Source organism: Thermobia domestica, chromosome 5 (genome assembly GCF_964235325.1).
Source record: "Thermobia domestica chromosome 5, izTheDome1.hap1.1, whole genome shotgun sequence".
In the NCBI taxonomy this organism is placed as follows: domain Eukaryota; kingdom Metazoa; phylum Arthropoda; class Insecta; order Zygentoma; family Lepismatidae; genus Thermobia; species Thermobia domestica.
Window position 1 is genome coordinate 269,590,598 of NC_137458.1, and position 27,909 is coordinate 269,618,506.

At 34.1% G+C, this 27,909-nt stretch overlaps 1 long non-coding RNA gene across 4 annotated transcripts; it reads left to right on the top strand.

Annotated features, from left to right (window-relative positions):
- Window positions 1-544: 544 nt before the first annotated feature.
- On the top strand, window positions 545-27,909 carry LOC145686607 (uncharacterized). Of its 4 annotated transcripts, XR_014131629.1 has the most exons (3): window positions 20,425-20,582; window positions 24,069-24,146; window positions 27,481-27,909. It is a non-coding gene; the product is annotated as an uncharacterized LOC145686607 (long non-coding RNA). The 4 variants fall into 4 exon arrangements; XR_014131626.1 differs by lacking the exons at window positions 20,425-20,582; window positions 24,069-24,146; window positions 27,481-27,909 and adding exons at window positions 545-693; window positions 6,924-7,355; XR_014131628.1 differs by lacking the exons at window positions 20,425-20,582; window positions 24,069-24,146 and adding an exon at window positions 670-693.

The window sequence follows — 27,909 nt, forward strand, 5'->3', positions numbered from 1 at the left end:
ATTTCAAGTTTAGATATCCACAAAACGTAGAATATAGCTTTTCAATTAAGTGACGTACGAGATTTTTGCCATTGTTTCTCAATTATTCTTTTAGATTGAGAAAATTTCAGTGTTCGGATCTTTTCCTATATTTGAAACTCAAATCTTGCATTAGTGACAAAACTTCAAGTTACCATGTCTACAGGAAGTACCCTGTACGTTTTGAATCAAGTGACGTAACATTAAAAGATATGGAAATAATTCAAAAGAAGAAGAAAAGCTCTTGAAACTATTTAACTAAATATATATCACCTTAAGTAACTTCATGACAGATTCTTAAAATTACGGAGTAACGAGAATTTGAACATGGTAATGCGAAATATTCGTCAATATAGATTTTAGAGTACAAAAAGACTGGTATTCCCTTATATTGCAAAAACAAAAATTAAAAATGGACATAATATCTTGATAAACACGAAAACAGAAACTTCATAAAGATTACCATCAGCAAGAACATCATTGTTATTGAAGAAACACAACATTAGAACAGGTGTCTTTTAGGAAGATATGTTATCTGTTTCATCGATTGAAAGTATTATTTTAAAGGTGGTTGTTATACATTAGTTTTGAAACATATAAAAGAATATGATTTATTGAAATTACGTATACTTTGATTTCATTCATCTACCAGATACAACATTCATCATGAAGTCGGTAAGTGGTGTATATTTTAAAGTACCATTTATAATTCTAACATTTTTCTAATCTCTTGTTTGTCGAAACAATTTATATCTTCAAGTAGAAGTACAGAATATTGTTTAATGGTCACAATATTTCAATATGCGCAGACTTCTCCAGAAAAAAGAAGAAAACTGGCCAGAATTCTTTAAGAGATTATATTGTTTTGACCATACTCTGAAAATGTAAGTGTTTGGACAAGAGATTGCATCTAGTCAAAGAAAACTAAATACTCGTATGATTTACGGATAACAATTTCATGGTTTTCCAAAGGAAAGCGGAAGGCCAAACACACATATATCCAAACAAGTTTTGGATTTCTGCCTATATTTATTCCTATATCCACAGATTTGGAAAACAACGTTAAAATTTACGCTTTCAACTAATTTCCCAGACATCTCATGTTTTAGGTGACCTTGTTTCCTTAAATAAAATTCATAAGTGGTATTTCAGCGATAAAGCTCTCGCCGCGCGTAGTGTGAGCGGTCTTACATTCAATCGAAAGTTATGTGACCTTGTAGTAGTTAACATGGTTATCGCTGGTTTTCTCGAAATTTCCTCTTTTTACACCACTACAATATTAATACCAAATTAAATGTTATCCAATATTTCACCAAAGATTATATTTAGAAATAAATTTTACGTAGGCCCTGATGAAGGCTAAATTATAGCCTATATTTTTAGTTTCTACAACGATAATCTGGCATTTTATGAGGAAAATAGTAGTTAAATTAAGAGCTTTTCCCAGGTTCTCTCCAAACATTGGTATTATAACATGAGTTCTCTAAGAGTAAAAATTTACAAAAATAAATTTATCAAATTAACCTTAATAATAACTGTTGTAGTTTTATTTTTCTAATCATTAACAATCATTCACATTTACTTTCTCTACGTGTCCGTCTTCTTTATTTTTAGAATCAATAACTTGCGGACATAAAATTTACGATAACACTTTATTTCTTATAATAATATTATCTTTATGAATATAGGGTATAAAGTTGATTTTCTATGGTGGTTCTGAATGTTTGATTGCCTTCAATAGTATCATTAGGTTTCTTATGACATCAAATGTTTACAAAGAAGCAGTTGAAATTTTAACACAATATTTTAATTTTCAATTTTATCAATATTTGCTATTTGAAATATTATCGATATTAACTATTCAATGGGATATTTTCTAAAAGTTGTGTCTCTACCTCCTCTTTAAGGAACAAGAAACTAGTTTCTTGTTTATATAATATAAGACTATGGAGATAACTCAAAATGACAGATTCAAAACCGTAACTACCTATTTACATATGGATTTATCTTTATTTGGAGCTTAACGTCCCTTACAGCATCAATACTATATGAAACATGAAATTACAGTTCAATGTAAGATCCAAATCACATGAACATCCACTGGGAATCGAACTCCTGTCTTCTCCCCCCAAAACTAGTAGTCTAGCCATATAGCAACGAGGGAACTCTATTTACATATGTCTTCTCTAGTAATCCGTATCTACTTCACGCTTTGAGTTTAGAGTTACCGTATTATATCTCCTAAACCAGGCATATCAAACTCACAGCCCTTGAACAAATTTTCTGCCGCCCTAGGTTTATTCCGAGAAGATAATCTATTATATAATAAAATACTTTGTTTAAAAACAATAATAACCGACTTCAACAAAAGAGCTAAAAGGTAGATAATAATGGAAGCACTAAAAAGAAGAAAATAATAATAACAATAAGGAGCTTAAAAGCAGAAAATAATTCATTATAATTATCTATGAAAAAATGAAGTCTGTGCCAAGACAAACAAATGAATGTATAATCTGAAATTAATTTCGATAGTAATTTTATGAGAAATTAATTTGTTTGGTGTTGCACAGACTTCGGTTTTTTAAAATAGATGATAGCAATGAATCATTTTTTTACTTTTAAGCTTATTATTATTATTATTATTATTATTATTATTATTATTATTATTATTATTATTATTATTATTATCTACTTTTTTAGCTCTTTTGCTGGTCAGTTAATATTGTTGTTTTAATCTTTTCTGCTTTTTAGTGCGTTGCTCAAGTAGATTATATTTTCTTTGTTTTATTTAATATGTCCATTCTTTTGTTATCCCATAGTTTAGTTAGAAAGCTAAATCAAAGGTAGGTCAATAGCTTGATATAAATTGGTCGGTCTACAGAACGCATGTGACCAAATATATACCTACGTATATTTACACGTGATAGTAGTATGATATGAGGGACTTTCTGGTGGTAGAAACCGTCCCCAAAACACTTCAGAACTTTCTTTCAGAAATAATACAATTAATACAACAAATCATGTTATTTTTTTTTGGCATTATTGACAAATTATTTATTGACCATTATAATTACCAACAAAATATATTCCTTTACTCATGTACGCCTTTTTGTATTCAATTAAAAAATTGCAGATAAACTAGTATGGTATGTTTTCAAATTTATTAATTTATTAAAATTAGCCACTACCTATATGAAAGGACTCCCATATTTCTAGACTGGAAAACCGAGACACCCTCAGGGGCGAATCTAGAAGGTGAAATCTAGGGGACCAACCAGACCCTAAACTATGATAGTTATATCACGAGTTTACTATAAACTTCCAAAAATATATAAATAATATATCCTTTTATAAATATATAACTAATAAAAAATATATAAATAATATATGGGGGTAGGCCAGGCCTCCCGGCCCCAGACTAGATTCGCCACTAGACATCCTATGGAGAATTGGTATATATTTATATTTATGCATTTACTTCGTGCTGAAATCAGGATTAATTAAATAATAGGTCAATGCACAAAAATTATGACAGATTATATTACTCCTGTTAATTGAGTATCGATTACTAATAAAAGTGGGAGTTTTTTTTTTTTTTTTTTTTTTTTTTTTTTTTAATATCATGTGAATGATAGACCTATTAACTTTTGTTAACGACTGAAACTTCAGACACTTGGAGTCTCGAACAATTTCTTCGGGACATGTATCTAAATTAGGGGTTATCCTGGCTAAACCGAAACATCTGAGAGACGTATCTATGTACAATTTTTGATCTTCTATAGTTAGCTCAATATGAAAATGAGATGAAATAATTCAGTTTCACGACCAGCGATTATGCCCTTTAGGTTAAGGAAGACAAGTGAATGGAAGAATTGGTGGAACGAGAAAGTGGGAGAAAACGTGAGTATTATGAGAAAACCCACGGATACGATGTTGTCTACTAAAGACTTACTTGGCCGGGAATCGAATCAGGGACCTCTCGCACCCGAGCTAAGAACTCTATCACTGATAGTTAGCTCAATGTACTGAAATCATACCAACATTATGAATGAAACATGACGCGATTGAAATTAGAAAATATAATACAATTTTAGGTTCTACGAAGATCTTTCAACACATTTATGATACTTTAATGTTAATAAATTATTGATAATTCAAAGCAGACAGTGAATTTGAAGTTGTGTTTTGAAGAAGCCTTCTTCATTGGCGCTAGAATTGAATCATTGAGTCCAAAAACCAGTCATCTCCATTTCACAGACTACAAAAAAAAAAAAAAAAAAAAAAAAAAAAAAACTAAAGTTATCTTCAGAAGACTTCATATTTTCAAACTGAAGGGATGATTTCAATGCAAAACATTTTTTATAACTAGTGCAAGGAGATGATTTGTTTTCATCCTAAATGTGTGTCCACATGAGTTGAGCTGGAAAATGCCATAATCCCAATTTTGTCAAAATGTGGAGATGACTGGTTTTCGAACTCATGGATTCAATTGAAATCAATATTGAGAAAATAAGAATTTCTTCTCTTAGTGCTAGAAGTAAAATATTATTGTATATATATTCCATTAGAATACATATTATGGAAGATCAGTTTTCAATCCGCTTGTAAATTGTTATTTCGGAATTGAAAGTGAGGTTTGATAACAACAAACAAGTCCTTACAAATATTGAAACATTCATTTCGAGCTGCTTAGATAACGATATTTCTGCCACTGAAAATTAAGAAAATCTTTATGTTTAACGTCCCATGATTATGCCCTTTAGGCTAAAGGTGATTTGATGATTAACACGGTTTATCCCGGCGAAATTAAAATACCGCTAATTTTACAGTAATTTTGTGATATCGTCAAATACATAAAATATAATCGAAATGTGGAACAACAGAGTCCTAGACAATATTATTTTATATGAGATACCGTTATCACGACTCAATTATCTGCTTTCGATTTCGAGTCATTTTGATAATCGGCATTTATTTTCGCGTTTCTAAACGACTGAAAACGGAAAGCCACTAGGTGACTTGTGATAAAGGTACCTCACGCAAAATAATATTGTCTAGGGCGCTCTTGTTCCACATTTCAATTATCTTTTATCTATTTGAAGATATCACATAATTACTGTAAAATTTGGGGCATTTTAATTTCGCCGGGATGAGGCCTCTTAAGACAAATGAGTGATGATGAAAGAGTTCATGGAATGAGAATGTGGGACGAAACACGAGTGAGTGCCTCGAGAAAACCAACGGATACGACACTGTTCACCATAAACTTACTTCCGGGTCGGGGATCGAACCAGCGATCATACGCACCAAAGGTGGGCACTCCGCCACTGATCCAGGGTTTTCTCGGGATTCTGCCATTTCCCACAGTTTCATCATCTATCTCATAATCACCGACTCCCTAAGCCCTGGTGTATAATCGTGGGACGTTAAACTGACAAAAACTTAAAAAGCTTATGTAAGATTTTATGTATTAATTTACTTTTTAAATACATCATTAAATATGAAAATGGATTTTTTCCACTTGTGGCTCGCACTGTTGGGCACTGATAGGTGTTTTGCCCATTTGAGACACTGAAATTGACATACTTGGTCTAAACACCCATCCATTTACAACAGGACTAACATCATTAAAAACTGCAGCTTATGACTTACTTTTCAATTTATGAGTGTTCTAATACTTGATACTTAGTTTGAGTGTATTTAGAGTATGAGGTCCTGGGTTGGTTCCCGGTGGGTAGGCAAGCAACACAGTACAATGATTCAGATCCCATTTTTAAAATTTAGATCTTTTCCTATATAGTGTAGCTGTTGACAAATAACGTAAGCACAAACCACGAATATAGAGCAATATGTGTATTTGTGTATAGCTTAAGTTTATTCCTTACGAACAATAACATGAAATTGTTTCTAATATTTTTAGGAGAGACGGTATTTATAAAGTATATTAGCAATGAATTTTACAGAAAGATGAAATATGAATGTCCATTTTCTATAAGCAACTTACAATCTCAATATAGTTTATGCTAATTTTTTCTCATATGACCTCATTCATCATTATATTATTACAATCTCAATATACGTTTTATGATACCCTTCTCACATATAAGCTTCTTCGTGATTATAAGATTAGAACCTCAAAGAGCTGGGGTTCGGGTTCAACTTTGATTAGGAACTTATTTTCTTTCAATGTTACATTAAGCTATAGTCCTTGTCTCGTATAGACTCGGTGTTGGAAAAGAACATTAAACTCATGAACCAATCAAAATTTTCACCTCATTTCCTTTATGTACTTTTACATACTATTAAAACTTAAATTTATGTGTATTTTCTTCTAATATTTTCTGTACAATAAATTACAAACATTTTCAATTATCGCTCTAGAACACTTATCCCTTGAAAACGGAAATTGTACATCAATTACGGAATTTGTGTGTAATAATTAAGGAAATATTTTTGCTTAACACAATCTGTTATTGACAATCCAAACATCATAAAAAGATAACAACACGTCATCATTCACATGCTTTAACCATCGTCTCTCTTAGCCTAAAAGCATGATCGTCGGTCGTAAAGATTTTCTTTCAACAAGACCTTCAGTTGCAGTAACATATCACCCTCTAAACTAGAGGATTGTAGATTCACCACACTCAGAAAATATTACACCACAATTTCGGTATATTTCGGTACAAAATCTGTAAACCTTCCTGTCTAAATCCTGTCTAAATAACTTATTCCTGATAACCACACGTTTTGTAGGTTTGAACTTTCTGGAAATTATTGATTGAATTGTTAATAACACTTTGTATCAAATACAAAACGGCGATTAAGATAGAGAAATAGTGTATTATTGTAACAGTTATTCAAGTTGTTTTAACTGTCAATGGCATTTCTCTTACTCTTTTCAGGTGTTTCTGGTGATGTTATGTGTTGCAGCCACTTTGGGTGATTTTCGGGCACTTCGAAGGTTGCCAGCTAGAGTAGATCCGCCACTAACACCGGTTCGAGCTTATGTACCACCACCACCGGCACCAATTCCATTGTATGTTCCACCAGCACCAACTCCACTCTATATTCCACCATCTCCCGTGTATGCATCACCTCCAACAAGATATGGAGTTCCTTCTGAAGTCATTACCGAATTCATCTTGTAACTTGAACCACGGACCAACTCAATGGATCTCTTAAAAGGACAAAGAACTCTACTTCCCTGGACCATCTGAAGGATTTTCATATCAAATTGTTGTTATAAGGATTACAGTTTAATATATATTTACGAGAAGGCAGTTTTGTATATTGTTATTGTTCGTAGCCAATAAAGCAAACAAATACTAATCACATTCTAACTAAATGTTATTTATCAAAAATACTTTTCCATAAAATAATAATAAAAAAGACATTCGATCTCTAAGCAGAATTAATTAGAATTAATATCATTCTAGAGAGAGACAAAATATCGTGTCTTGAGGGCGCAAATGTCATATGTCCAATTTTTGTCAATATTGGCTTTGTCAACTATTTCGATAGCTTGATACCTACTATGTAGCTTGATATGCTAGCATGCTTCAAAAGGCCAATAATATATTTAACTTAATCCCCAATGTTCAACTATTTCAGTCACGATCCGGATTTTTGTCATTATTTTGAAACTTCGAAACAGTCTCCTGAAAAATTTAGAGAACTGGACCTATGACATTTGTGCTCTCAAGATTCGAAATGGCATTTCATATTTTAAACCATGCCTTGTAGTGAAATGGGAACAAGGATGTTAATATTTCGTGGTATGTTGAATCAAAATAGCATATTTTAAATTTTCATATTTCATAATATTTTGAGAAAATGTTCATATTTACTAAAAATCTTCGTATTTCTTCACATTCTTATGTATCATATGCCTAAAGTGATGTCTAAATTCATTGAACTCAGTGATCTGGGATTACTTTTGGAGGTAAGTACACTTTCTTCTCACATATACAATGGAATATTCCTTTATTACCATCTATCTAACGGTAAAGAAAACGTCCTTAGCGACTAAGGAATCTTTGAGCATTTCCATTGATAATGCCGTAGCATTTTAAGGAGAGCTTACATCCTCTTTTTGATGCCAGAGGTGTCCAGACATAGCCAGGTACCGAATTCAATGATATGACCACAATCGGGAAGAACCCTATCCGATTCCATCATGTGGGAACCCCGTGAAACCAGGTAGAGACTACAATCTCAACCCTATAGGCCTATGTCTCAGATCAGAGCTGAATTACACTATCGTAATCAATGACTTGTTCAATCCGGCCATTTGGAAATAGAATGAGCCTCTCCTCCGCAAGTAGGGTCACTTTACATTTAACACTCTTATTTTATAGAATCGGCAATGCCTTCGAAGAACTTACGTGTACCCATAATATATTTAACTTAATAAGTGTTCCAATGTATCCAGTAAGGAACGTAGCTGAATGCGGAAGCTGACACCGTACAAGTTGAATATTAGCAGGATTGTGTCCCTTTGTTTTATTCTTATTGTATGTTGCTGAAATGAAATTTCTAATCTTCGGTCACATTGAACATGCCCTGCAGGACAAGAAAAAAGTGATTGATGATAGTCAATACTTGTGAAATAATTTGTGGAATTAGAACGTTGGAGGAAAGGAAGAAATCGAGAAACCCTCGGACACGATGTTGTCCTCCACAAACTTGCATATCCTGAGGTCGAACGAGGAAATTCTCACACTTGAGTTGAAAGTTCCACCAGTAATCCATCGTGTCCCTTTTATGCTGCTGTATTCTTTAAGATATAGCACATACGCCAAGTAAACATTTATTATTGATGTTAGCACAATGTGCCTATTGTTCGTATGGGAAGAATACATTTAAAACCATAAATTTGTATATTGTAGAAATCCTCCCCCCCTCACCCCGACGTACTTCCTTTAGAATTATTGAAAACTTGAATTCGTATTTTGTTTATAATTCACAGTTTATATACTGAATTTCACACTTTTAATTTACCTGAATGTTCACAATGGTAATTTACTGAATAAGAGAAAGGGAAACTTCATATTTTATAGAAAATTCTCCATTTTTCCTTTAGAAAGATAATTTTCCTAAACGATAAAAAGCATGTACGAGGCCTGTAGAAAAAAATTCGATTTTCGTTGTCTTTGGGGAAACTACATTGCGTATGGAAAACTACATGGTATAGCATAGCTAAATTTTGGGTTATGGAATAGAATTCAAATGTGACTTTATTCTGCAGATGGTGTTAGTTTCATTTGCATCTTCTATTGTAGAGAAGTGGTGATGTTGGATGCTCTTCTGTAGTCTCGGCGAGGATGAAATGGTAAAGATAGGCTATGGGTGTACGGATAGGACGCGAGAACAAAGTCACAATCAACTCTGTGGATACATCCGACCTCGCCAAGGCCTGACCAAAGCACACGAAAACCCAAAGAAGATAGCCGGATGAGTAGCTTAATCACAACAATGTTGATTTGTTCTTCGATTGCAGAGGCAATGTGTAACATAAGTACATACGCGATAGATGTAGATACAGATACAAATGACTTCTCTTCCGACATTTCCCATTGTCTTCGTGACGATCTTTGTCAAAAACAACCAGATATGTGCACTTGAAAATCTCGAAGACTACACCAGGATAATGATTTCATTCATGTGGTTGTCTATTTCATTACGGCAAGATTTCGCTGGGCATAACCTCGTGAGGTTTTTACCTCTTCTTAAAAACCAAAAGATACCATGAAGACACTTGCTTTCGCACCCAAGAGGAGATTAGTGAAATACGACTACTTCTCTGGTAGTACTTCCGACGAGGGGTTCCAGATCTTTTCCCAGCAACAAAAATGCTACCAAACTCGATGCGTTTAAGCAGGAGGGAAATATCTGGTGTAGTAAAACGTAATCCATTATTTTGGCATGACATTGAAGGCTTGACTTACCATAGTTAGAATGATCCGATTTAGGTCACATATGCGCCGTTTTGTTCGATAACGTGTTGCCATTTGGAAGGTAATATCATGATGCCTCTCTAATATAAGCCCTTGTCCCTAGTGGCAAAAAATTGAGACAGTCGATTTTCACAAGCCTCTCTTGAAGTGACTCTTTCACCAGCAAACGTGTTCGCCATGGACAGGAACAGATGAAAATCACTCGGTGCCAGGTCCGGACTATAAGGTGGATGCATAAGAACCTCCCAACCAAGCTCCCGGAGCTTCTGGCGAGTCACTATCGATGTGTGTGGCCTGGCGTTGTCCTGGTGGAACACAATGACTCTCCTATTAGCCAAAGCTGGCCGCTTCTAGGCGATTGCTGCCTTCAGACGGTCCAATTGTTGACAGTACAGTTCCGAGTTAAGGGTTTGGCCGTAGGGGAGCAGCTCATAGTAGATAATTCCCTACCAATCCCACGAAACACACAGCAAAACCTTCCTAGCTTGGGCACCGTTTGCGCCGGCTCACCGCGCTTCGACCACGACCGTTTTCGCGTGACGTTGTCGTAAGTGATCCACTTTTCTTCGCCAGTCACCAACCGCTTCAGAAATGGGTCGATTTTGTCGCGGTTCAGCAGCGATTCGCAGATGGAAATTCGGTCCATGAGATTTTTTTTTGCGTTAACTCCTGTGGCACCCATACATCAAGCTTCTTTTTGTATCCAGCCTTATGCAAATGGTTCCACACGGTTTTTCGTGCAATGTTTAGCTCTTGGGCAATCGACACAGTGCTTACATGACGGTTGGACGCAACAATGTCCATGATTTTATCGACATTTTCGACACTTGACCTTCCAGCGCATGGTGCATCTTTGACGTCAAAATTACCGGAACGGAATCGACGAAACCAAAATTGCGCGTAATTGGCTGTTACAGTATCGGGACCATAAACACTTTATTCACATTTGCAGCCGCCTGACTTGCGTTTTCGCCTTTATCGAAGAAAAACTGTAAAATATAGCGTATTTTCTCTTTGCTAGTGTCCATTTTGACTCGCGCTCACACAACACTGAGTCAACTCATCACAACTATCCGAACAGTGTTTGTAGTACGCAATCTCATCGTTTGAATGCCATCTCGTCGAACCCGATCGGACTTATACAAAGCGAGATACAGATCACTGAAACCATCTATTGGCAAAATAATGGATTACCTTTTTAAGGGACTAAGACGAAAAAAAGTTAGGTGAGTGTATTGGTTTCCCAGGAGAACCGTCTGATATTTTTCTGACAGGTCTCATGTTGTATGAAGCAAGGATTGATATACCGAATTTCACGTCTCGAACCCAAGCGAATTTCCACACTGGACTCTTATTGAATAAATAGAGAGATATTTGAACATAATGGAAATTCACCTTATTTTCACATCAAATTTTTAAATTTGGCAATTTCTGAAATTAATGGGGGATGGTTCTTTGTACTTCTCTCAAAATTTATTAAGTAGGCCAAGGCACCTCATGCAAAATCAAGAGGGAATTGATCCACATGACGTCACATCAATTGGCCGAGTTCAGGCAAAATCGAGCCAAACGCTCCCAGTACTACTGGAAAGAGGCAGGCGCCACGGGTTGCCTGCACACCGTACACCAGTTGCCCCCATTGCCTACGTATTATAATGTAGGTCACGTAATATAAAATTCTTGTTTGATATACAATAATAATAATAATACAGTGAAACCTCTTTAAAGCGGACAGTCGTGGGGAGCCAAAAATTGTCCGCTATAGAGAGGTGTCCGCCTTCAAGAGGTTTCAGTATTTTGTTATGTAAATTAGTGAGCAAAATAATATACAATTAGAAAAAAAAATATTTTTGCATGAATCGCGTAGTTACGAATATTACATGCATTATCCCATGTCATCCAATACTCTATGTTCGGGGCACACATGGAAATAACATGTTATAGTTCTCTGCACTTTACACTTATCAGTACTTCCTTCGTTTTCAGTATGGCGCTATAATTTATGGGGTAATTGCAGTCCTGAAGTGTCGTTATTGAGACAATATATATACCTGAGGGCAAAAAATACTAAACTTGTCTTCTGGTTGGTTAGAGACTCCAACGGGACAGTAGCATAACGTGTCATCCCTAACGGCGGGCAACTGTCAATCACTTTTGTGTCTAAAACAGCTTGGGTGGGAGTTGGATGCAAGCAAAGTACATAAGAATATTGTTAAACAGAGACTCTTCATCTGGATTGCTGAGCAGACAGTTGAGGAGGCAAAATGTTGTCACAGTGCATCCTTGGTGACACATGTATGAATTACTAAAAATGTATTTTTACTACACTTTTCAACTTATTTCTAGAGAAAGTGTCCGTAATACGGAGGTAAATAATACTTGTAAAAGAGAGAAAAGACTGTCCGTGTCCGTACTAGAGAGTGTCTGCTTTAGAGAGGTTTGCCAATATGTTTTTTCCTATTACAGTGTTTGGGGATTACAAAATATGTCCGTTAAGGGAGGTGTCCGCTTTATAGAGGTGTCCGTTAGTAGAGGTTTCACTGTAATAATAATAATAATAATAATAATAATAATAATAATAATAATAATAATAATAATAATAATAATAATAATAATAATAATAATAATAATAAACAAAAAATAAAATCATAGCTGTCCTCCCAAAATTGTCATTACTCCTCCGTTTGCGCCTCCCTCAAGAAATTAAATCTGGCATCATCACTTAATAGAAACGTCTCCTTTCCTCTCTTAATAGCAAAATTTTGTGGTACCACAAAAACATGTGTTCCTTATTTTTAATTAAGACTGGTTACTCTATAATAATATTTTGTGCATGAGCTTAAATGAAATCGGAAACAGAGATAAACACTATTTCTTCTATACAATAGTGTTTTTCAATTTGGCAATCTCAAGGAAGTTTTGGATATTTTTTTATTCTGTGCTTAAGTTATTCTACATTGAAGCAATACAGATCCTGAACTATTTCGTTTATAGACTACATAATCGACATTCGTCTAGAAGCCAAACTGATTAACTCCATTTGTTGTTGTTGTTTAGTTTTACACATTTTTTATTTTTAAAAGATACTACATTCTTTTCAGAGGCAAAAATGGATTAACTTCATAGTGTAATAATTTGCCACTACAATGCGTAAACGTTCTAATCACTTTTATTTAAATACATTGTATCTAAGTTATTAAAATGTTCACTACTGAAAAATCTCGTTTGATAGAACTAATTGGTTTGGCATCTGAACGGCTTATCTAACAAGATTGATCGAACACTGAAAACAGTTTACGAAACGAAACAAAAGGCTCTGTAGCATAGTGGTCTCGTGTTCACATATATGTAGCCAAATTGATGGTTTTACCTTGCGCAATCAGGTATCGAGATTGAGCCACAGCAAAGGTTTACAGCACAACCCAAAACTTCGGGTCCCGGATCTAATTTCTGACATCGCCGCATTACTCAATAGACCTTTCCAATACCTCCGTGTACCAAAAACTCCTTGTTTAATAGGCGAATAGAATGGACCTGAGCACAAAATTTCGGGACCCTATTTCCTGGGCTTCGAGACCAGAGCCCGATTTCTGATACTACCACTGTACGCAAAGGACCCAGACCTTTCTAATGCCACCACCAGTGGCGTATTTACGATTTTGTTTCGGGAGGGGCTTTGCCTGAAAATGTGAAAATTCTGCAAGATATTTCATATACTTCACTATAGTAAGTAAAATTTCGGGGGGAGGCTTAAGCCCGGAAGCTCTCCCCCTAAATACGCCACTGGCCACCACCCTCGTACAAAATCTCCATATTTAATAGGCAAATAGAAGGGACCTCATTTGCACCTTACTTGCATTTGCAAAACTTCCGCACCTCATGTCTGGAACCTCGGGACCAGGACCCGATTTCTGACATCACTTCTGTGTTCAGAAGACACGGACATTTCCAAAGCCACCATCCACATCCATCAACTCCATGTTTAAAAGAGAAATAGAATGGATCCGAGCATAAAATTTCGAAAACCCCATTTCTGGGACTTCGAGACCAGGTCCCCTTTTCTGACATTACCGCTTTACTCAGACGACTTACAATTTCCAACGCCACCACCTTCGTACAACTCCGCTTTTAATAGGCGATTAGAAGAGATGAGGCCTCATGGCTGAAGCCCGATTTCTGACATTAGTACTGTGCTCAGGGAACCCAAATCTTTCCAACGCCACAACCCGCGTCCACCAACGTCATGTCTAATAGGGTTTCCTTATCGTAGGAGTATTTTAATGGAATGTTCTCCATGCTCTTTAGGAAATGAGGCAACCTTATTTTCTCATGTCGTCAGGACAGTTAAAAAAATTAATTAAATTCACACTAAATCTATTCAAGATAATATAATCTCCCATCACATTATTTCATACTGAGAATGAAAATGTTAGTTTCATTTTTAATATAAAACTTTACATTCCGTATAAGTAGCAAAATATTTAATATACTTCTATGTAGTTCTCTCTTTTTCTTCAGGAATTTATGATTTTAATTCTTCATGTAGTAAAAATTATAAAATTTGTTTGTATGCGACGAAACATCTATATTTAAGCTTCGTCTTTCTTAATTTCTGATGAAAACGGAATCAACGATTAATTTTTAACTTGACTTCTTAACCTTACTGCCATCTATGCTCAAGAAAAATGTAAAAATAATATTAAACAATTTGAAGACGTGATTTGAAGAAATGTCAGTAAGTTGGTTAGAAAATTTGTAAGTTTCTTCTTATTCAATTAACTTGGTTATGATTAAGGCTACACGTTTTAATCATTTGGCTGGCACAATTTTCTGGAAATGTGTACTCTCAGGTAGCAGACGTAGTAAGTATTACTTCGTATCTACGAGAACCGTAGAACTATGAAACAATGATGTATGTTTAACATAAACAACAATAGCACGCAACAATTAAAAAAAAGAAGTTACAAAGATGTCACAGCCGCATCAAGACATTTACTACTTGTTTGAAATTTACTACTTGTTAATTTCTGTTTCTTTTATTACAACAGCAGCCATGTTCTTCTTACAAACAACAATGTGCCATCTTTTATTCCAAAAGCCAATGTTGTTTGCGCATTATGGGCATTCAGAGTGATCTATTGATTTGTTTCCAATTTAAATGTAAGAAGAAAAGTTTTCAAAAGAGACCTTCGTCATTGCCACTGAACATTAGTGACTTCCTAGTCAAGACCTAGTACTACGTCGTAGCCGTTTCCATTGCACATATGCCATGACGTAAAATTACGTCATAACCAATTAAAGGGTTAAAGGCGTTAAATCGAGACATTTTTCTGAAACACTCCCATTGAATGATAGCACATTAGAATTACACTGGGTATCGAAACAAGAGAAAACTCAAAGTTCTAGTACATTTATCACTCACTTTGTTGGGCGAGACAAAGAGCAGAGTTCTGAACCGATTCCAAGTTCTATCAAAATACGGAAATCGGAATATGAAATTTATAACTAAAAGTACCGAAAATAACTTACGAGGCAGGAATCTCTATGTAGAACTTGCTTTCAGTGGTAAAGTTGCAAATTTAATTTTCTGACTTTCGGATGACCATAGAACTTGGAATAATTTATAATACTTGATTCAGTATATAAGCTTTCAATTCTGCCAACGATATTATAAGGAACAGTTTTAATTATGATTAACTTCAAATTTAATTTGTAATTATTACAGAAGTATCTGAAATGATGCCAAATTCATTGAAACTCGGAACATTAAATGTGCAACTTATGACGGTATCGGGATTCGAATCCAAGTTCCGATTGCGTGAAGAGTTCGTAACGTTTATGATTATCAACTGAACGTGATCAATGATTTATGGTTCGGAGAAAAAATCAAGTAGTTTCATAAATGCACCCAAAGCGGTTATTTTAGTTGCTTCCATAATAAATAAACATAAGTGCTTGAAGATCTGGATTCATTTCTTTAATTCTGTCCCCTTTAATTGAATTATAGAAAAAGTGGGTTTCGAAGTTTTGTTTCCAGAATTCGTGAGAGTACCAGAACAAATACAAAATCGATGATTAATTACGTCAATGCTCTAACCGAGCATCGAACCGAAGGACTATATAGTTCGAAGATAACCTGAAGATCTACACACACACACACACACACACACACACACACATATATATATATATATATATATATATATATATATATATATATATATATATATATTCATGAAAGAAAAGAAAATATTCACTTATGAAACATGATAAATACGATTGTGCTGTAGCGATTTACGAATAAAAGATTAATTTTGCTCACGTAAAATCTTTTCGTTTAACGGTTTTATTATTATTATTAGCTCACTGGATCAAAATTCTTATAAAAATCTACAACAGTGAAATAAAATATGAACTTGTATTTCAAAATGAACACAAAAAGCGTGATTTTTCATTTTAATCAAAAAATATTTTTAAAGCGTAATTGGTTGGATTTTGCCCAGTATATTAAAATTCACACATATCCCGGTTACGATGGTAATAGCTTATGATCACAAATTGATCGCGAAAAGATTATTCTTGCTGGAATCTGTATTAAATTCCTTTTCATTTATTGGGGGCCCCGGTGGCTCAGTGGTAGAGCGTTCACCTCTGGTGCTTGGGGTCCGGCTTCCAGCCCCCGCTAAGTGAACTTTACGGTGGACAAACACCGTGTGCGTGGGTTTTCTCGGGGTTCTCCCGTTTCCTCCTACTTTCTTCATTCCATCATTTTCATTCATTATTCATCATCACCGTCTCCTTTAGCCTAACCGGCATAACCGTGGGACGTAAAACTCAAAGATTTCATTTTCCTTTTTATTTATATGAGTCAGTCTGGATGCATTACTATTTAGGGGAGATTCTGTCCTCCATTAATCAGAAAATCTCAATTGATGAGAATTCACTTAATACATTATTACTACCTATATATTAGGTATATAGAGCATTTATTGGTGAAGTAGTTTCAACTTTCTGTCTGGCTCTGCTTCTTGGAGCAGTATCTTCACAGTTCGCAAGCATTCAAGAATCAGCTTGGATGCGTTTGTGTGAGTTGCTAAGTGTGGACAGCGAAGAGAGAAACTCTTTTAAAACACAAAATATGAAAATACTTCACTATATGTCACTTATTTAGAATAATATTAGCTACACTTCTTTTTATTTTAAGTAAAACATCTCTTTTGCATTAGAATTCCATAGTTATTTTTATTATTTTTTTTATTTTTGAGGGAAAAAGGAATAATCTGTCGGAAGAAACCCAATGCGTTTTTTTTTCTTTTCTCGCAACGAAGAGATGAGAAACATTGTTCCTTGGTGAAATGAAGTAAATTCTAAAAGTAGATTCGTAAAAATCACAGAAACTATCTATATACGCAACACTTTTGCACTTTTGTTGTTCTCTGAATTGTTCAAAGCTAAGTCTAAACCCAAGAATCGGAATGAAAATTCTTGCATGGGACACTAGCATAGCGTCGAAATTACTTATAACGAACTCACTCCGCTATAAACGTTAAGTATTGAAAACAAGTTCTATACAATATCATCTCGAGAGGCGTTTGCCTATCAAGCTGTTCTCAGCACTATAGTTGTAAATTTCACATTTCCCCAGAATTTCTCCCGATGGGAGCTCATGTTGTTGGGATCCCATCGTGGCATTGTTTCAGATCTATTCTTTTCGTGACCTAGCACAGTGATAATTGTATGGGAATTTGTTTTTTTTTTCTTCTTTCTTTTGCTTTTAGTAGGGAACCACTACTTTTTGAAAAATATCTACAATGATATATCAAGTATCTAAAGCGGCAGATAGACAATTAGTTAGTGTATTAAATAGTGATAGTGATGCACGTTTAATCTCTATTTTTCCTTGTCAAGTTCCAGATTTTCTTCTTTATTGGAAGTACCTTATAAATTTATATTGGTTTCCTGTTACAGCAAACTCAAATTACTCCAATATGTAATTTTAACGTACCTCCGTTCCTATTATTTTCCACGAATTGATAAAGTTGACATTTTTATAAATTTTATATTTACTTGTGTAGAATTTGAAATTCTTTGTTTAGAGAAAATATCCCACTGCATACATTTGAATTAGAATTTCTGAGTGTCTCAGATATAAAAGTTTTCATGTTTACAGAAAGAATGCTTGACGTTTATAATCGTCTTTGAAGTTAAATTTAATATGTGATTTTGCCCTTGCTCCTTAAACACCTCCCCCCTTGGAGAGGAAAATTCGGAGTTTTTTTTTTTTTTCATATGCAGCTTATGTCTTTTATTTGAGCTAAATTTCAAGTCCGCGTGTTTGCAAGGAGTACCTTATAGGCTATGAATCGTTTTTAGGAGTAACGTAGTAATATTTAATTTTTCACTTTTGACCCCAAATTTCCTTCACGAAGGGGAAATTTTCATGTTTTCGGATGTTCTTCTCTATTTGCACCACAAAACCTACTTTTGTGTCAAATTTAAAGTTTAAACATATCTTTAGAAAGCATTATATATTCATTCGTTTTCTTAAGTCATGTAACAGTATATAGGCTTGCCTTTCCCCTCTAAGTTTTCTTCATGGAAAGGAACATTTCTAGTTAACAGACTTTTCTCCCATCTATTTTTACTATAAATCCTACACTTGTACCAAATTTCAAAAGTCCGTATGTACAGGAAGTATCCAGTATGTTTTGAATAGTTGTCACAAGCAACGTTACGATATGTAATTTTGCCTTTTCCCCATTTTTCCTCCTTAGGAAGAGAAATTATCCAGTTTTCTGATTTTCCCTTTATTTGTGTCTCAAATTCTAAATATGTTCAAATTTCAAGTTTCTATGCCAACAGGAAATACCTTATAAGTTTAAAAACATTGTCATAAGTGACGTAACGATAGGTAGTTAATTTTGAATAAGCCTCCTAATTTTCCTTCTTGAAGAGGGAAATTTTTAATTTTCGGATGTTTCCCTTTCCTTGTCCCACAAATTCTACAGTTGTGCTAAATTTTAAGTTTCCATATCTACTGGAAGTACCCAAACAGATTTCGAATAAAGTGATGTAACTTACGTATTTTCACCCCTATTATCTACTTTTTCTTCTTAGAAAGGGAAATTTCCAATTATTCGGATTTTCCTTTATTTTTTATCACAAATCCAGCACTTTTGCCAAATTTCTAATTTACATGTCTTCAGGAAGTTCCCTAAAGATTATAAATCATTTCCGCTAATTTTCTTCCTTGATGGGATTTTTTTCAGTTTTAAGATACTTTTCTTTATTTGTATCACCAATCCAACATTTGTTTCAAATTCCAAACTTTCCATGTCTACAGTAAATATCCTATAGGTCTTGAATCAAATAACGTATCAATATGTAATTTTTCCTCTACCTCCTAATTTTCCAAATTTTTGGATTCTCTCCTTTGTATTATAATAAATCCTTCATTCTCCCCCAAATTTCAAGTTTTTGTGCCTACTGGAAGTATCCTTCTGGTCTGAGCGTTTCCGGTGCTCCCTAATTTTCTCCCTTAAATGGGAAAATTTCCATTTTTCTGAATTGTTTGCTTTATTGTGTCAACAACCCTACGTTTGTGCCAAATCTCAAGTACATATACAGAAACTACTCTATAGTCTTCAATTTAGTGACATAATTTTGAAATTGTTTCTGAAATTTTGTTTCAGAAATCAAATTTTTGAAATTTCCCCTTTAGATTGAGAAGACTCCAGTGTTTGGATTTTTTCCTATATTTGTAACTCAAATTCTACATTAGTGACAAAATTTCAAGTTAGCATGTCTACAGGAAGTTACCCTGTAGGTTTAGAATCAAGTGACATGATATTGAAAAATCTGGAAACAATTGAGGATCGTTTTTTTTTAAAAAAAATCGATAGAGCAAATTTTTTTTAAAAAAACGAAGGTATGCCTTCTTCTTTTATGCTTTTTATGCTACCAATCGAGCTGTGAAATCAGAATTAACATATATCGAAATGTGCCATGTGTATAAAATACTAAATTATGAACGTTTTGTCAGAACTCGATAGAGGCTACATACAATAAGAACAAAATTGCAATTGTTGTAAAAAAAAAAAAAAAAAAGATGTTTTGTGCTCTATCGAGTTTTGAAAAAACGCTCCTCAATTTAAAAAGAAAATGAAAAGATCTGGAAATAATTTAACTGAATATGTATCACCTTAAATTATTTCGTTCATAACATATTCTTAAAATTACTGAATAACAAGAAGATTGAACAGGATAATGCAAAATATTCATCAAAATAGATTTTGCAGTACAAAAAGACCGGTATTCCCACGTACTGCAAAAACAAGAATTAAAAATGGACATAATATCTTGATCAACACGAAAACAGAAACTTGATAAAGATTATGATCAGAAAGAAGGTCAGCGTTGTTGAAGAAACACATTAGAACAGGTGTCTTTTAGGAAGATATGTTATCTGTTTCATCGATTGAAAGTATTATTTTAAAGATGGCTGTTATACATTAGTTTCGAAACATATAAAAGAATATGATTTGTTGAAATTATGTATACTTTGATTTCATTCACCTACCAGGTACAACATTCATCATGAAGTCGGTAAGTGGTGTATATTTTAAAGTACGATTTCTAATTCTAACATTTTTCTAATATCTTCTTTGTCCAAATAATTTACATATTCAAGTAGAAGTAAAGAATGTAAGAATATTTCAATATGCACAATCTTGTTCAGAAACAAAAATAACTGGCCATAATTATTTAAAAGAAAATGAAATCTTTGAGTTTTACGTCCCACGATTATGCCGGTTAGGCTAAAGGAGACGGTGATGATGAGTAATGAATGAAATGGTGGAATGAAGAAAGTGGGAGGAAACGAGAGAACCCCGAGAAAACCCATGCACACGGTGTTTGTCCACCACAAAGTTCACTTGGCGGGGGCTGGGATCGAACTCGGGACCCCAAGCACCAGAGGTGAACGCTCTACCACTGAGCAACCGCGACCCCTTATTTAAAAGATTATGTTGTCATAACCATACTTTGAAAAATTAGATGTAGACAAAAGATTACATTGGCTCAAAGACGGCTAAATATAATTCACGGACAAAAGCTTCAGGGTTTTCCAGAGACAAACGGATTGCCAATATAGATCGAAACAAGTTTTGGATTTCTGTGTATATTTGTCCGTACCGGTATATCGACAGAATTGGAAAACAACGTTAAAAATAAAATTTACCCTTATCGGCTGATCTCCTAGACTTTTTTTTATTTTGTTTTAAGTGACCTTACTTCCTCAAATAAGATTTAAACTTTGTAATTTAGTGATAAAGCACTCGCGTCTTCTCTGAGCGATCTCATACTCGCTTGAAAGTTATGTGAACTTTCAGTAGTTAATATCGCCCTATTGCTGTATTTTTCGGAAATTTCTCTTTTCCCACAGTTACAATCAATCTCCAATTAAATACCGTAATCCAATATTTCGACGAAGGTGATTTTTAGAAATAGCTTTTTAAGTAGACCCTAATGAATACCACAACGATATATCTGTAGTTTCTACAACAATAATCTAACATACTGTGAGGAATGTATGAACTAAACAAAGAGTTGAGTTCTCTGACACAAATTACAAAAGTAAATAAAATCAAATTAGCCTTAAGAATGGATATTTTAGTTTAATTTTTCTAATTACCTGCGCATCGGTCTTCTATACTTAAAAATAAATATCTTGCGGACACGGAATTTACGAGAACACTTTATTTATTTATTTATTTTTTTATAAGAATAATATCCTAGTAGGTACAAGGTGGAAAGTTGAGTTCCAATGATGTTTCCCTCAATGGTGTCTGATTGCCCTAAATATTATCATTAGTTTGTGTATGACAGCAAGTGTTCACAATGAGGCACTTAAACATTTAACTCAATATTTTTATTTTCAATTTTATCAAAATTTGCTATTTGGGATATTATCGATTTTAACTATTCAATGGGATACTTTCTCAAATCTGTGTCCCTACCTCCTTTTTGAACAATAAGAAAATAGTGTTTGTTTATAGAAATCATAAGACTATTGGAATAGCTCAAAGTCACAGATTCAAAATGGCATCTACCTATTTACATTTGGATTTTATTTTATTTGGAGCTTAACGTCGCTTTCAGCACAAAAGCTATATGAGACATGGACTTACAGCTTGGTGTAAGATCTTAATCACTTGAGCTCCCATTGGGAATCAACTCTTGCCTCCCGTCGCAAAGACTAAGACTCTATCCATATAGCAAAGAGGGAGCTCTATTTACAGTAAATTGTAATTTTTTGTATATGTCATTTGTTATAATTCATGTCTCCTTCACCTTTTGAGTTTTGAGTAACCATACAGTATGTCCTAAACTAGACACTTCAAACTCACTGCCCTTGAATACATCTTCTGCTACCGTAGGTTTATTCTGAGAAGATAATTTATTATCTAATAAAATCTTTGCTAACGGATTTCAACTAAAAGGAGATAATAATAGAAGCCCTACAAAGCAAATAATAATAATAATAATAATAATAATAATAATAATAATAATAATAATAATAATAATAATAATAATAATAATAATAATAATAATAAGCTTAAAAGCAGAAAATAATTCATTATAATTATCTTTAAAAAATGGAGTCTGTACCAAGTGAAATAAATTAATATCTAATATAAAATTAGTTTGGATGGTACTATTATGAGTAATTAATTTATTTGGCTTGGGACAAATTTCATTTTTTTTTAAATAGATGACAGCAATGAAATGATTTTCTGCTTGTATGTTCTTTATTATTAATTTTTATTTTCTGCTTTTTAGAGCTTTTATTATTTTCTACTCTTTAAGTGATATCATTAAAGTCTGTTAGTATTGATTTTTTACTTTTTTACTTTTCAGTGCGTTTTTGAATTAAGTTGTTTTTCTTTTAAATTAATTAATTTTTTAATCATTATTTCGTTTTCCCATAGTTTAGTTAAATACTAAAACAAAGATAGGTCACTAACTTCCTATAAATTTGTCGGCCTACAGAACACGCATGAACAAATGTATACTCAGGCATATTTAAACATGGGTGTACTGTATGGGAGGCTTTCTGAAGGTAGAAACCCTCCTCGAAACGTTTTAGAACTTTCTTTTAAAAAAGAATTATTATTTTAGTACAAATCGTGTTATTTACTTCTTTTTGGTGTTATTTATTGACCATTACAATTTCCAATAAAATATAGGGCCTACTTATTGTGCTCATGTATGCGTCTCTGTATTAAATTCAAAAATCACAGGTAGCTTAGTATCGCATATGTTCAAATTTATTTATTTATTTATTTATTGGAATTAGAAATTACCCATGTAGGAGAACTCCCATGTTCCTAAACTGAAAAACCGAAACACTCTATGGAGATTTCGAGTACGTTTATATTTATGTATTTGCTGAAATCATAATTAATTAAAAAATAGATCAACACACAAAAAAATAAGTGACAGAGTGAGAAAATAGATTATTCCTATTAATTGAGTGTGGATTACTAATAAAGGTGGGGTCTTTTCTACATAGCAATTGTTGTATACTAAGGGGGTATGCTAGGGTTGGAGAGATGTTAACGGTTTATTCGCTAAAGTTAACGTTCGTTTGGAAGTAAAACTGAGGTACTTGGAGTCTCGAACAATTCCTTCGGGACACATTATGTACTAAATTCGGGATTATCGTAGCTAAACCTAGAGTCTGAGACCCGTACTTATATTCAATATTACTGTACGTAGATACTGAAGTTATAATGTACTGAAGTCCTAACAACAGGTCTTACGGAGATCTATCTATATATAGGTTACTTTTATTAAACAGGTAACTGCATCATGTTACTTTTAGTAAAATTCACATCCTAATAGTTATAATTTATGCGCAAAATTGAATATCTCACGAAGCTCTCAAGATAGGAACATGAAACTTTGTATATAAATTCATTATTTAAAATAAATTATACATATACCCCAGCGATATTGAAATTTTTTCTTTTAAACGAGTGGGACATTTAGTATCTTCATTAAAAATGTACGTATGTATTTATGTTTCAGCATAATTCAGGAAGAAGTGGAGCAATTTCCCAAACTTGAACACATATAACTTACAATCTGGAAACAAATACTCTGAGGGTAAGACACAGAGGGGTGCGAAAGTGATGACATGTAAAATATATATATATATATATATATATATATATATATATATATATAAAAGACTGATACTGGTGTAAGTCCATAGTTTTCTGGGTGGCTGAGATGAAAGGTGACACACTCTTGATACAATTTAAGTCCAAATTCATTTCCCATCACCATGGAGGTGAAAGGTAGGGATAGGATATGGCTGACGTGTGAAAATAATTGGAAACCAATATTATAGTCCAATCCATAACTTTCGGGGTTGTTGAGACGAATGGTGACACTCTCGATGTCGTTTATGTCTAAGTTGTGCTCTATTCAAACTTAGAGTGAGAAGGGCGAGAAATAGAGATTGGAAGAGGTGACATTATGGATTTGTATCATTATACGTTATTGAAATGTATATTGTATGGGAGAAGAAGATTCAAATGTTTTCCTAAAACCTATTCTTTTATTGTAAAGAACGAACATTTTTAACTATCAAAAGATATAAAATTTAACTCACAAGACCTAATAACTTAAACTAGTGACATTTTTTTGCATTCTTGGAAGATTTAGAAAACATATTTTCTGGGTGTCTTTATTACAAGAAGTGCGCTGGTTATCCTACTCCATATTTCTTGAAAGGTTGGAACTTGAGACATGAAATTTGCTACATTTTGGAACTCAAAGAACAAGAGGCCAGCTCACTGGCTGATCCTTTGTGAACACAGAAACCTTCATTACGAATTATCAGATTTTGAATTTGAAACTGCAAGGAAAGGATATAACTCTCTAACATGAAGGATCAGGTAAAAGCAGTCGAATGAAAGTTACAATTACTGCTTTGAGAGAAATAGATAAGAAAAGGACAACTTGACACACATCCCAACTTGTGGTAGGTACAAAACAAGTTCATGGGTATTTGTTTCGTACTAAGGGGTTACCGAGAAGCTTCCACGTTTGAAGATAGAATTCAGTTAAAAAAAATAGTTCCGCGTTTTCAGATCTATTGAAGATAGGCTTCTGTTGTTTACTACCAATTTTCAATCGGTGTTTAGAAAGTGTAGGCTCATTTACAGATGAAATAAACAAAAGTTAAGTGCGACTCAACTTTAAAGCAAAAATTCACTGAAATGAGTATCCACGAATTTTACAAATATTTGTCTGTGTGGTTCTCAGAAATGCGCAAATTTTGCATCACATTTGATTTCTAGTTCGACAGTACATTTCAGAGTAAACAACTTTTCTTATTTCTGTAAACTAACAAGTCTTCACTAGTGCGACTATCATATCTCCAGACATCTGAAATATGAATGCAGGGAAAAGATTCCAGCCAACGAGAAAGAAATAATAGTTATCCATCTACTGCTCGAATTTCCTTATACTTCTTCTTCTTTAGAAAGAACTACAACAGGAGTCATTGTGACTGGTGTATGGGGTTCCTGGTTCGATCCAGCCAAATGGACTTTGTTATGCACTGGTGTACTGGTTAGTTCGAGTGTATTTGGAGTGTGGGATCCAGGGTTGTTTTCTGATGGGTGGACATGGAACACAGTACCTTGGTATATATATCCCATGTTTAAACTGTAGATTTCTTCCTAGATACCCTGGCTGTTGACAAAGGTCATAAACGCAAATGGCCCAATATATGCATGAATGTATATTTTAACAAAAGAGACACTGAACAAGCTTAAAACCCACTTTATTTTAAATTATAATTTGCAACTGTTTCGGATATCTAGCTTATCCTTCTTCAGACATTATCGAAAATCTCTGATATCGAAAATATCGATAGTGTATGAAGAAGGATATGCTAGATATCCGAAACAGTTACAAATTATAATTTAAAATAAAGTGGGTTTTAAGCTTTGGTAAGTGTCTCTTTTGTTAAAATAATCAATCCAAAGCCATGAATAGTCTTACTATGAATGTATAGCTCAAGTCTATTCTCTCTAAGCAATAACATGAAATGGTTTCTATAAATAACATTTCCTGGGTAGGTGGCATTTATAAAGCATTGTAGAGATAAATTTTACAGAAAGCACGAAAGTTGAATGTACATTTTCTACAGGTAAATTACAATCTTAAGATGATTTGTGCTACTTTTCTCACATATGAGCATCTTCATGATTATATGATTAGCGCACACTCCTGTGGAGCTGGGATTCGGGTTCAACTTTCAGCGGGAATCTATTTTCTCCCGGATCCTACAGTAAGCTATAGGTCCATATCTCATACGGACTCAGCATTGAAAAGGAACATTAAACTAGAGTCAACCAACCAAATCATCCCCCATGTCAGTTATGTATCTTTGTATACTTTGTATTAAAACTTAGATCTATGTATATTTTTCTTTTAATATTTTCTGTACAATAAATTACAAATATTTAGAATTATTACTCTAGAAAACTCATTTCTTCAAAACACAACATGTATATCAATAATGAGACTTTTGTGTAATAAGGAAATACTTTTGTTTGACACAATCTGTTGTTGACAGTTGAAACATAACAAAAAGGTTACAACAACAAGACGTTCATGGGGTCACAATGGATCAGCGGTAGAGCGTTTACCTCTGGTGCATGGGGAACCTGGTTCGATCCCCGACCAAGTAAGTTTGTGATGGACAACATCGTGTTTGTGGGTTTTCTCGGAGTACTTTAGTTTCCTTCTCCTTTCTCATTCTACCAAATCTTCCATCAATTTTCACTTGCCTTAATCGTCATCTCCCTTAGGCTGAAGACCATAACGTGGGACGTTAAACAAAGATTTTCTTTCAACAAGACGATGAGCTGCAGTAACATTCCACACTAAAACGAGAAGATTTTAGATTTGTCACTCTCGATGAAATATTACACCAGAATTTGGATATATTTTACAAAATTCTAGAGGGAAAATAGCTTATTCCTGACAACCACATGTTTTGTAGGTTTGACCTTTCTAGAAATGATTAAATTCTTAATAACAGTTTGTATCAAATATAAAACGGCGAATAAGATAGAGAAAAAGCAGTGTTAAAATGAAAATGAAATGAAATCTTTGAGTTTTACGTCCCATGGTTATGCTGATGAGGCTAAAGGAGACAGTGATGATGATTAATGAATGAAATGGTGGAATGAAGAAAGTGGGAGGAAACGGGAGAACCCCGAGGAAACCCACGCACACGGTGTTTGTCCACCACAAAGTTCACATGGCAGGGGCTGGGATCGAACCCGGGACCCCAAGCACCAGAGGTGAACGCTCTACCACTGAGCCACCGTGGCCCCAAGCAGTGTTAAAAGTTTATTATTGTAACCGTTATTCAAGTTCTTGCAACTGCCAATGGCATTTCTTTTACTCTTTTCAGGTGTTTCTGTTGATGTTATGTGTTGCAGCCACTTTGGGAGATTTTCGTGCGATTCGAAGGTTACCAACTAGAGTGGATCCGCCATCACTACCAATTCGAGCTTATGTACCACCACCGGCACCAATTCCATTGTATGTTCCACCAGCACCAACTCCACTCTATATTCCACCATCCCCCGTGTATGCACCACCTCCAACAACATATGGAGTTCCTTCTGAAGTCATTACCGAATTCATCTTGTAACTTGAACCATGGACCATCTCAATGGATTTTTTAAAAGGACACTGAAGTCTACTTCCCTAGACCATCTCAGGGATTTTCATATCAAATTGTTGCTTAAGGATTACGGTTGAATGCTTTTGTTATGAGAAGACAAATCTGTATATTATTATTGTTCTTTGTAGCTAATAAACTAAACGAGAACATTAA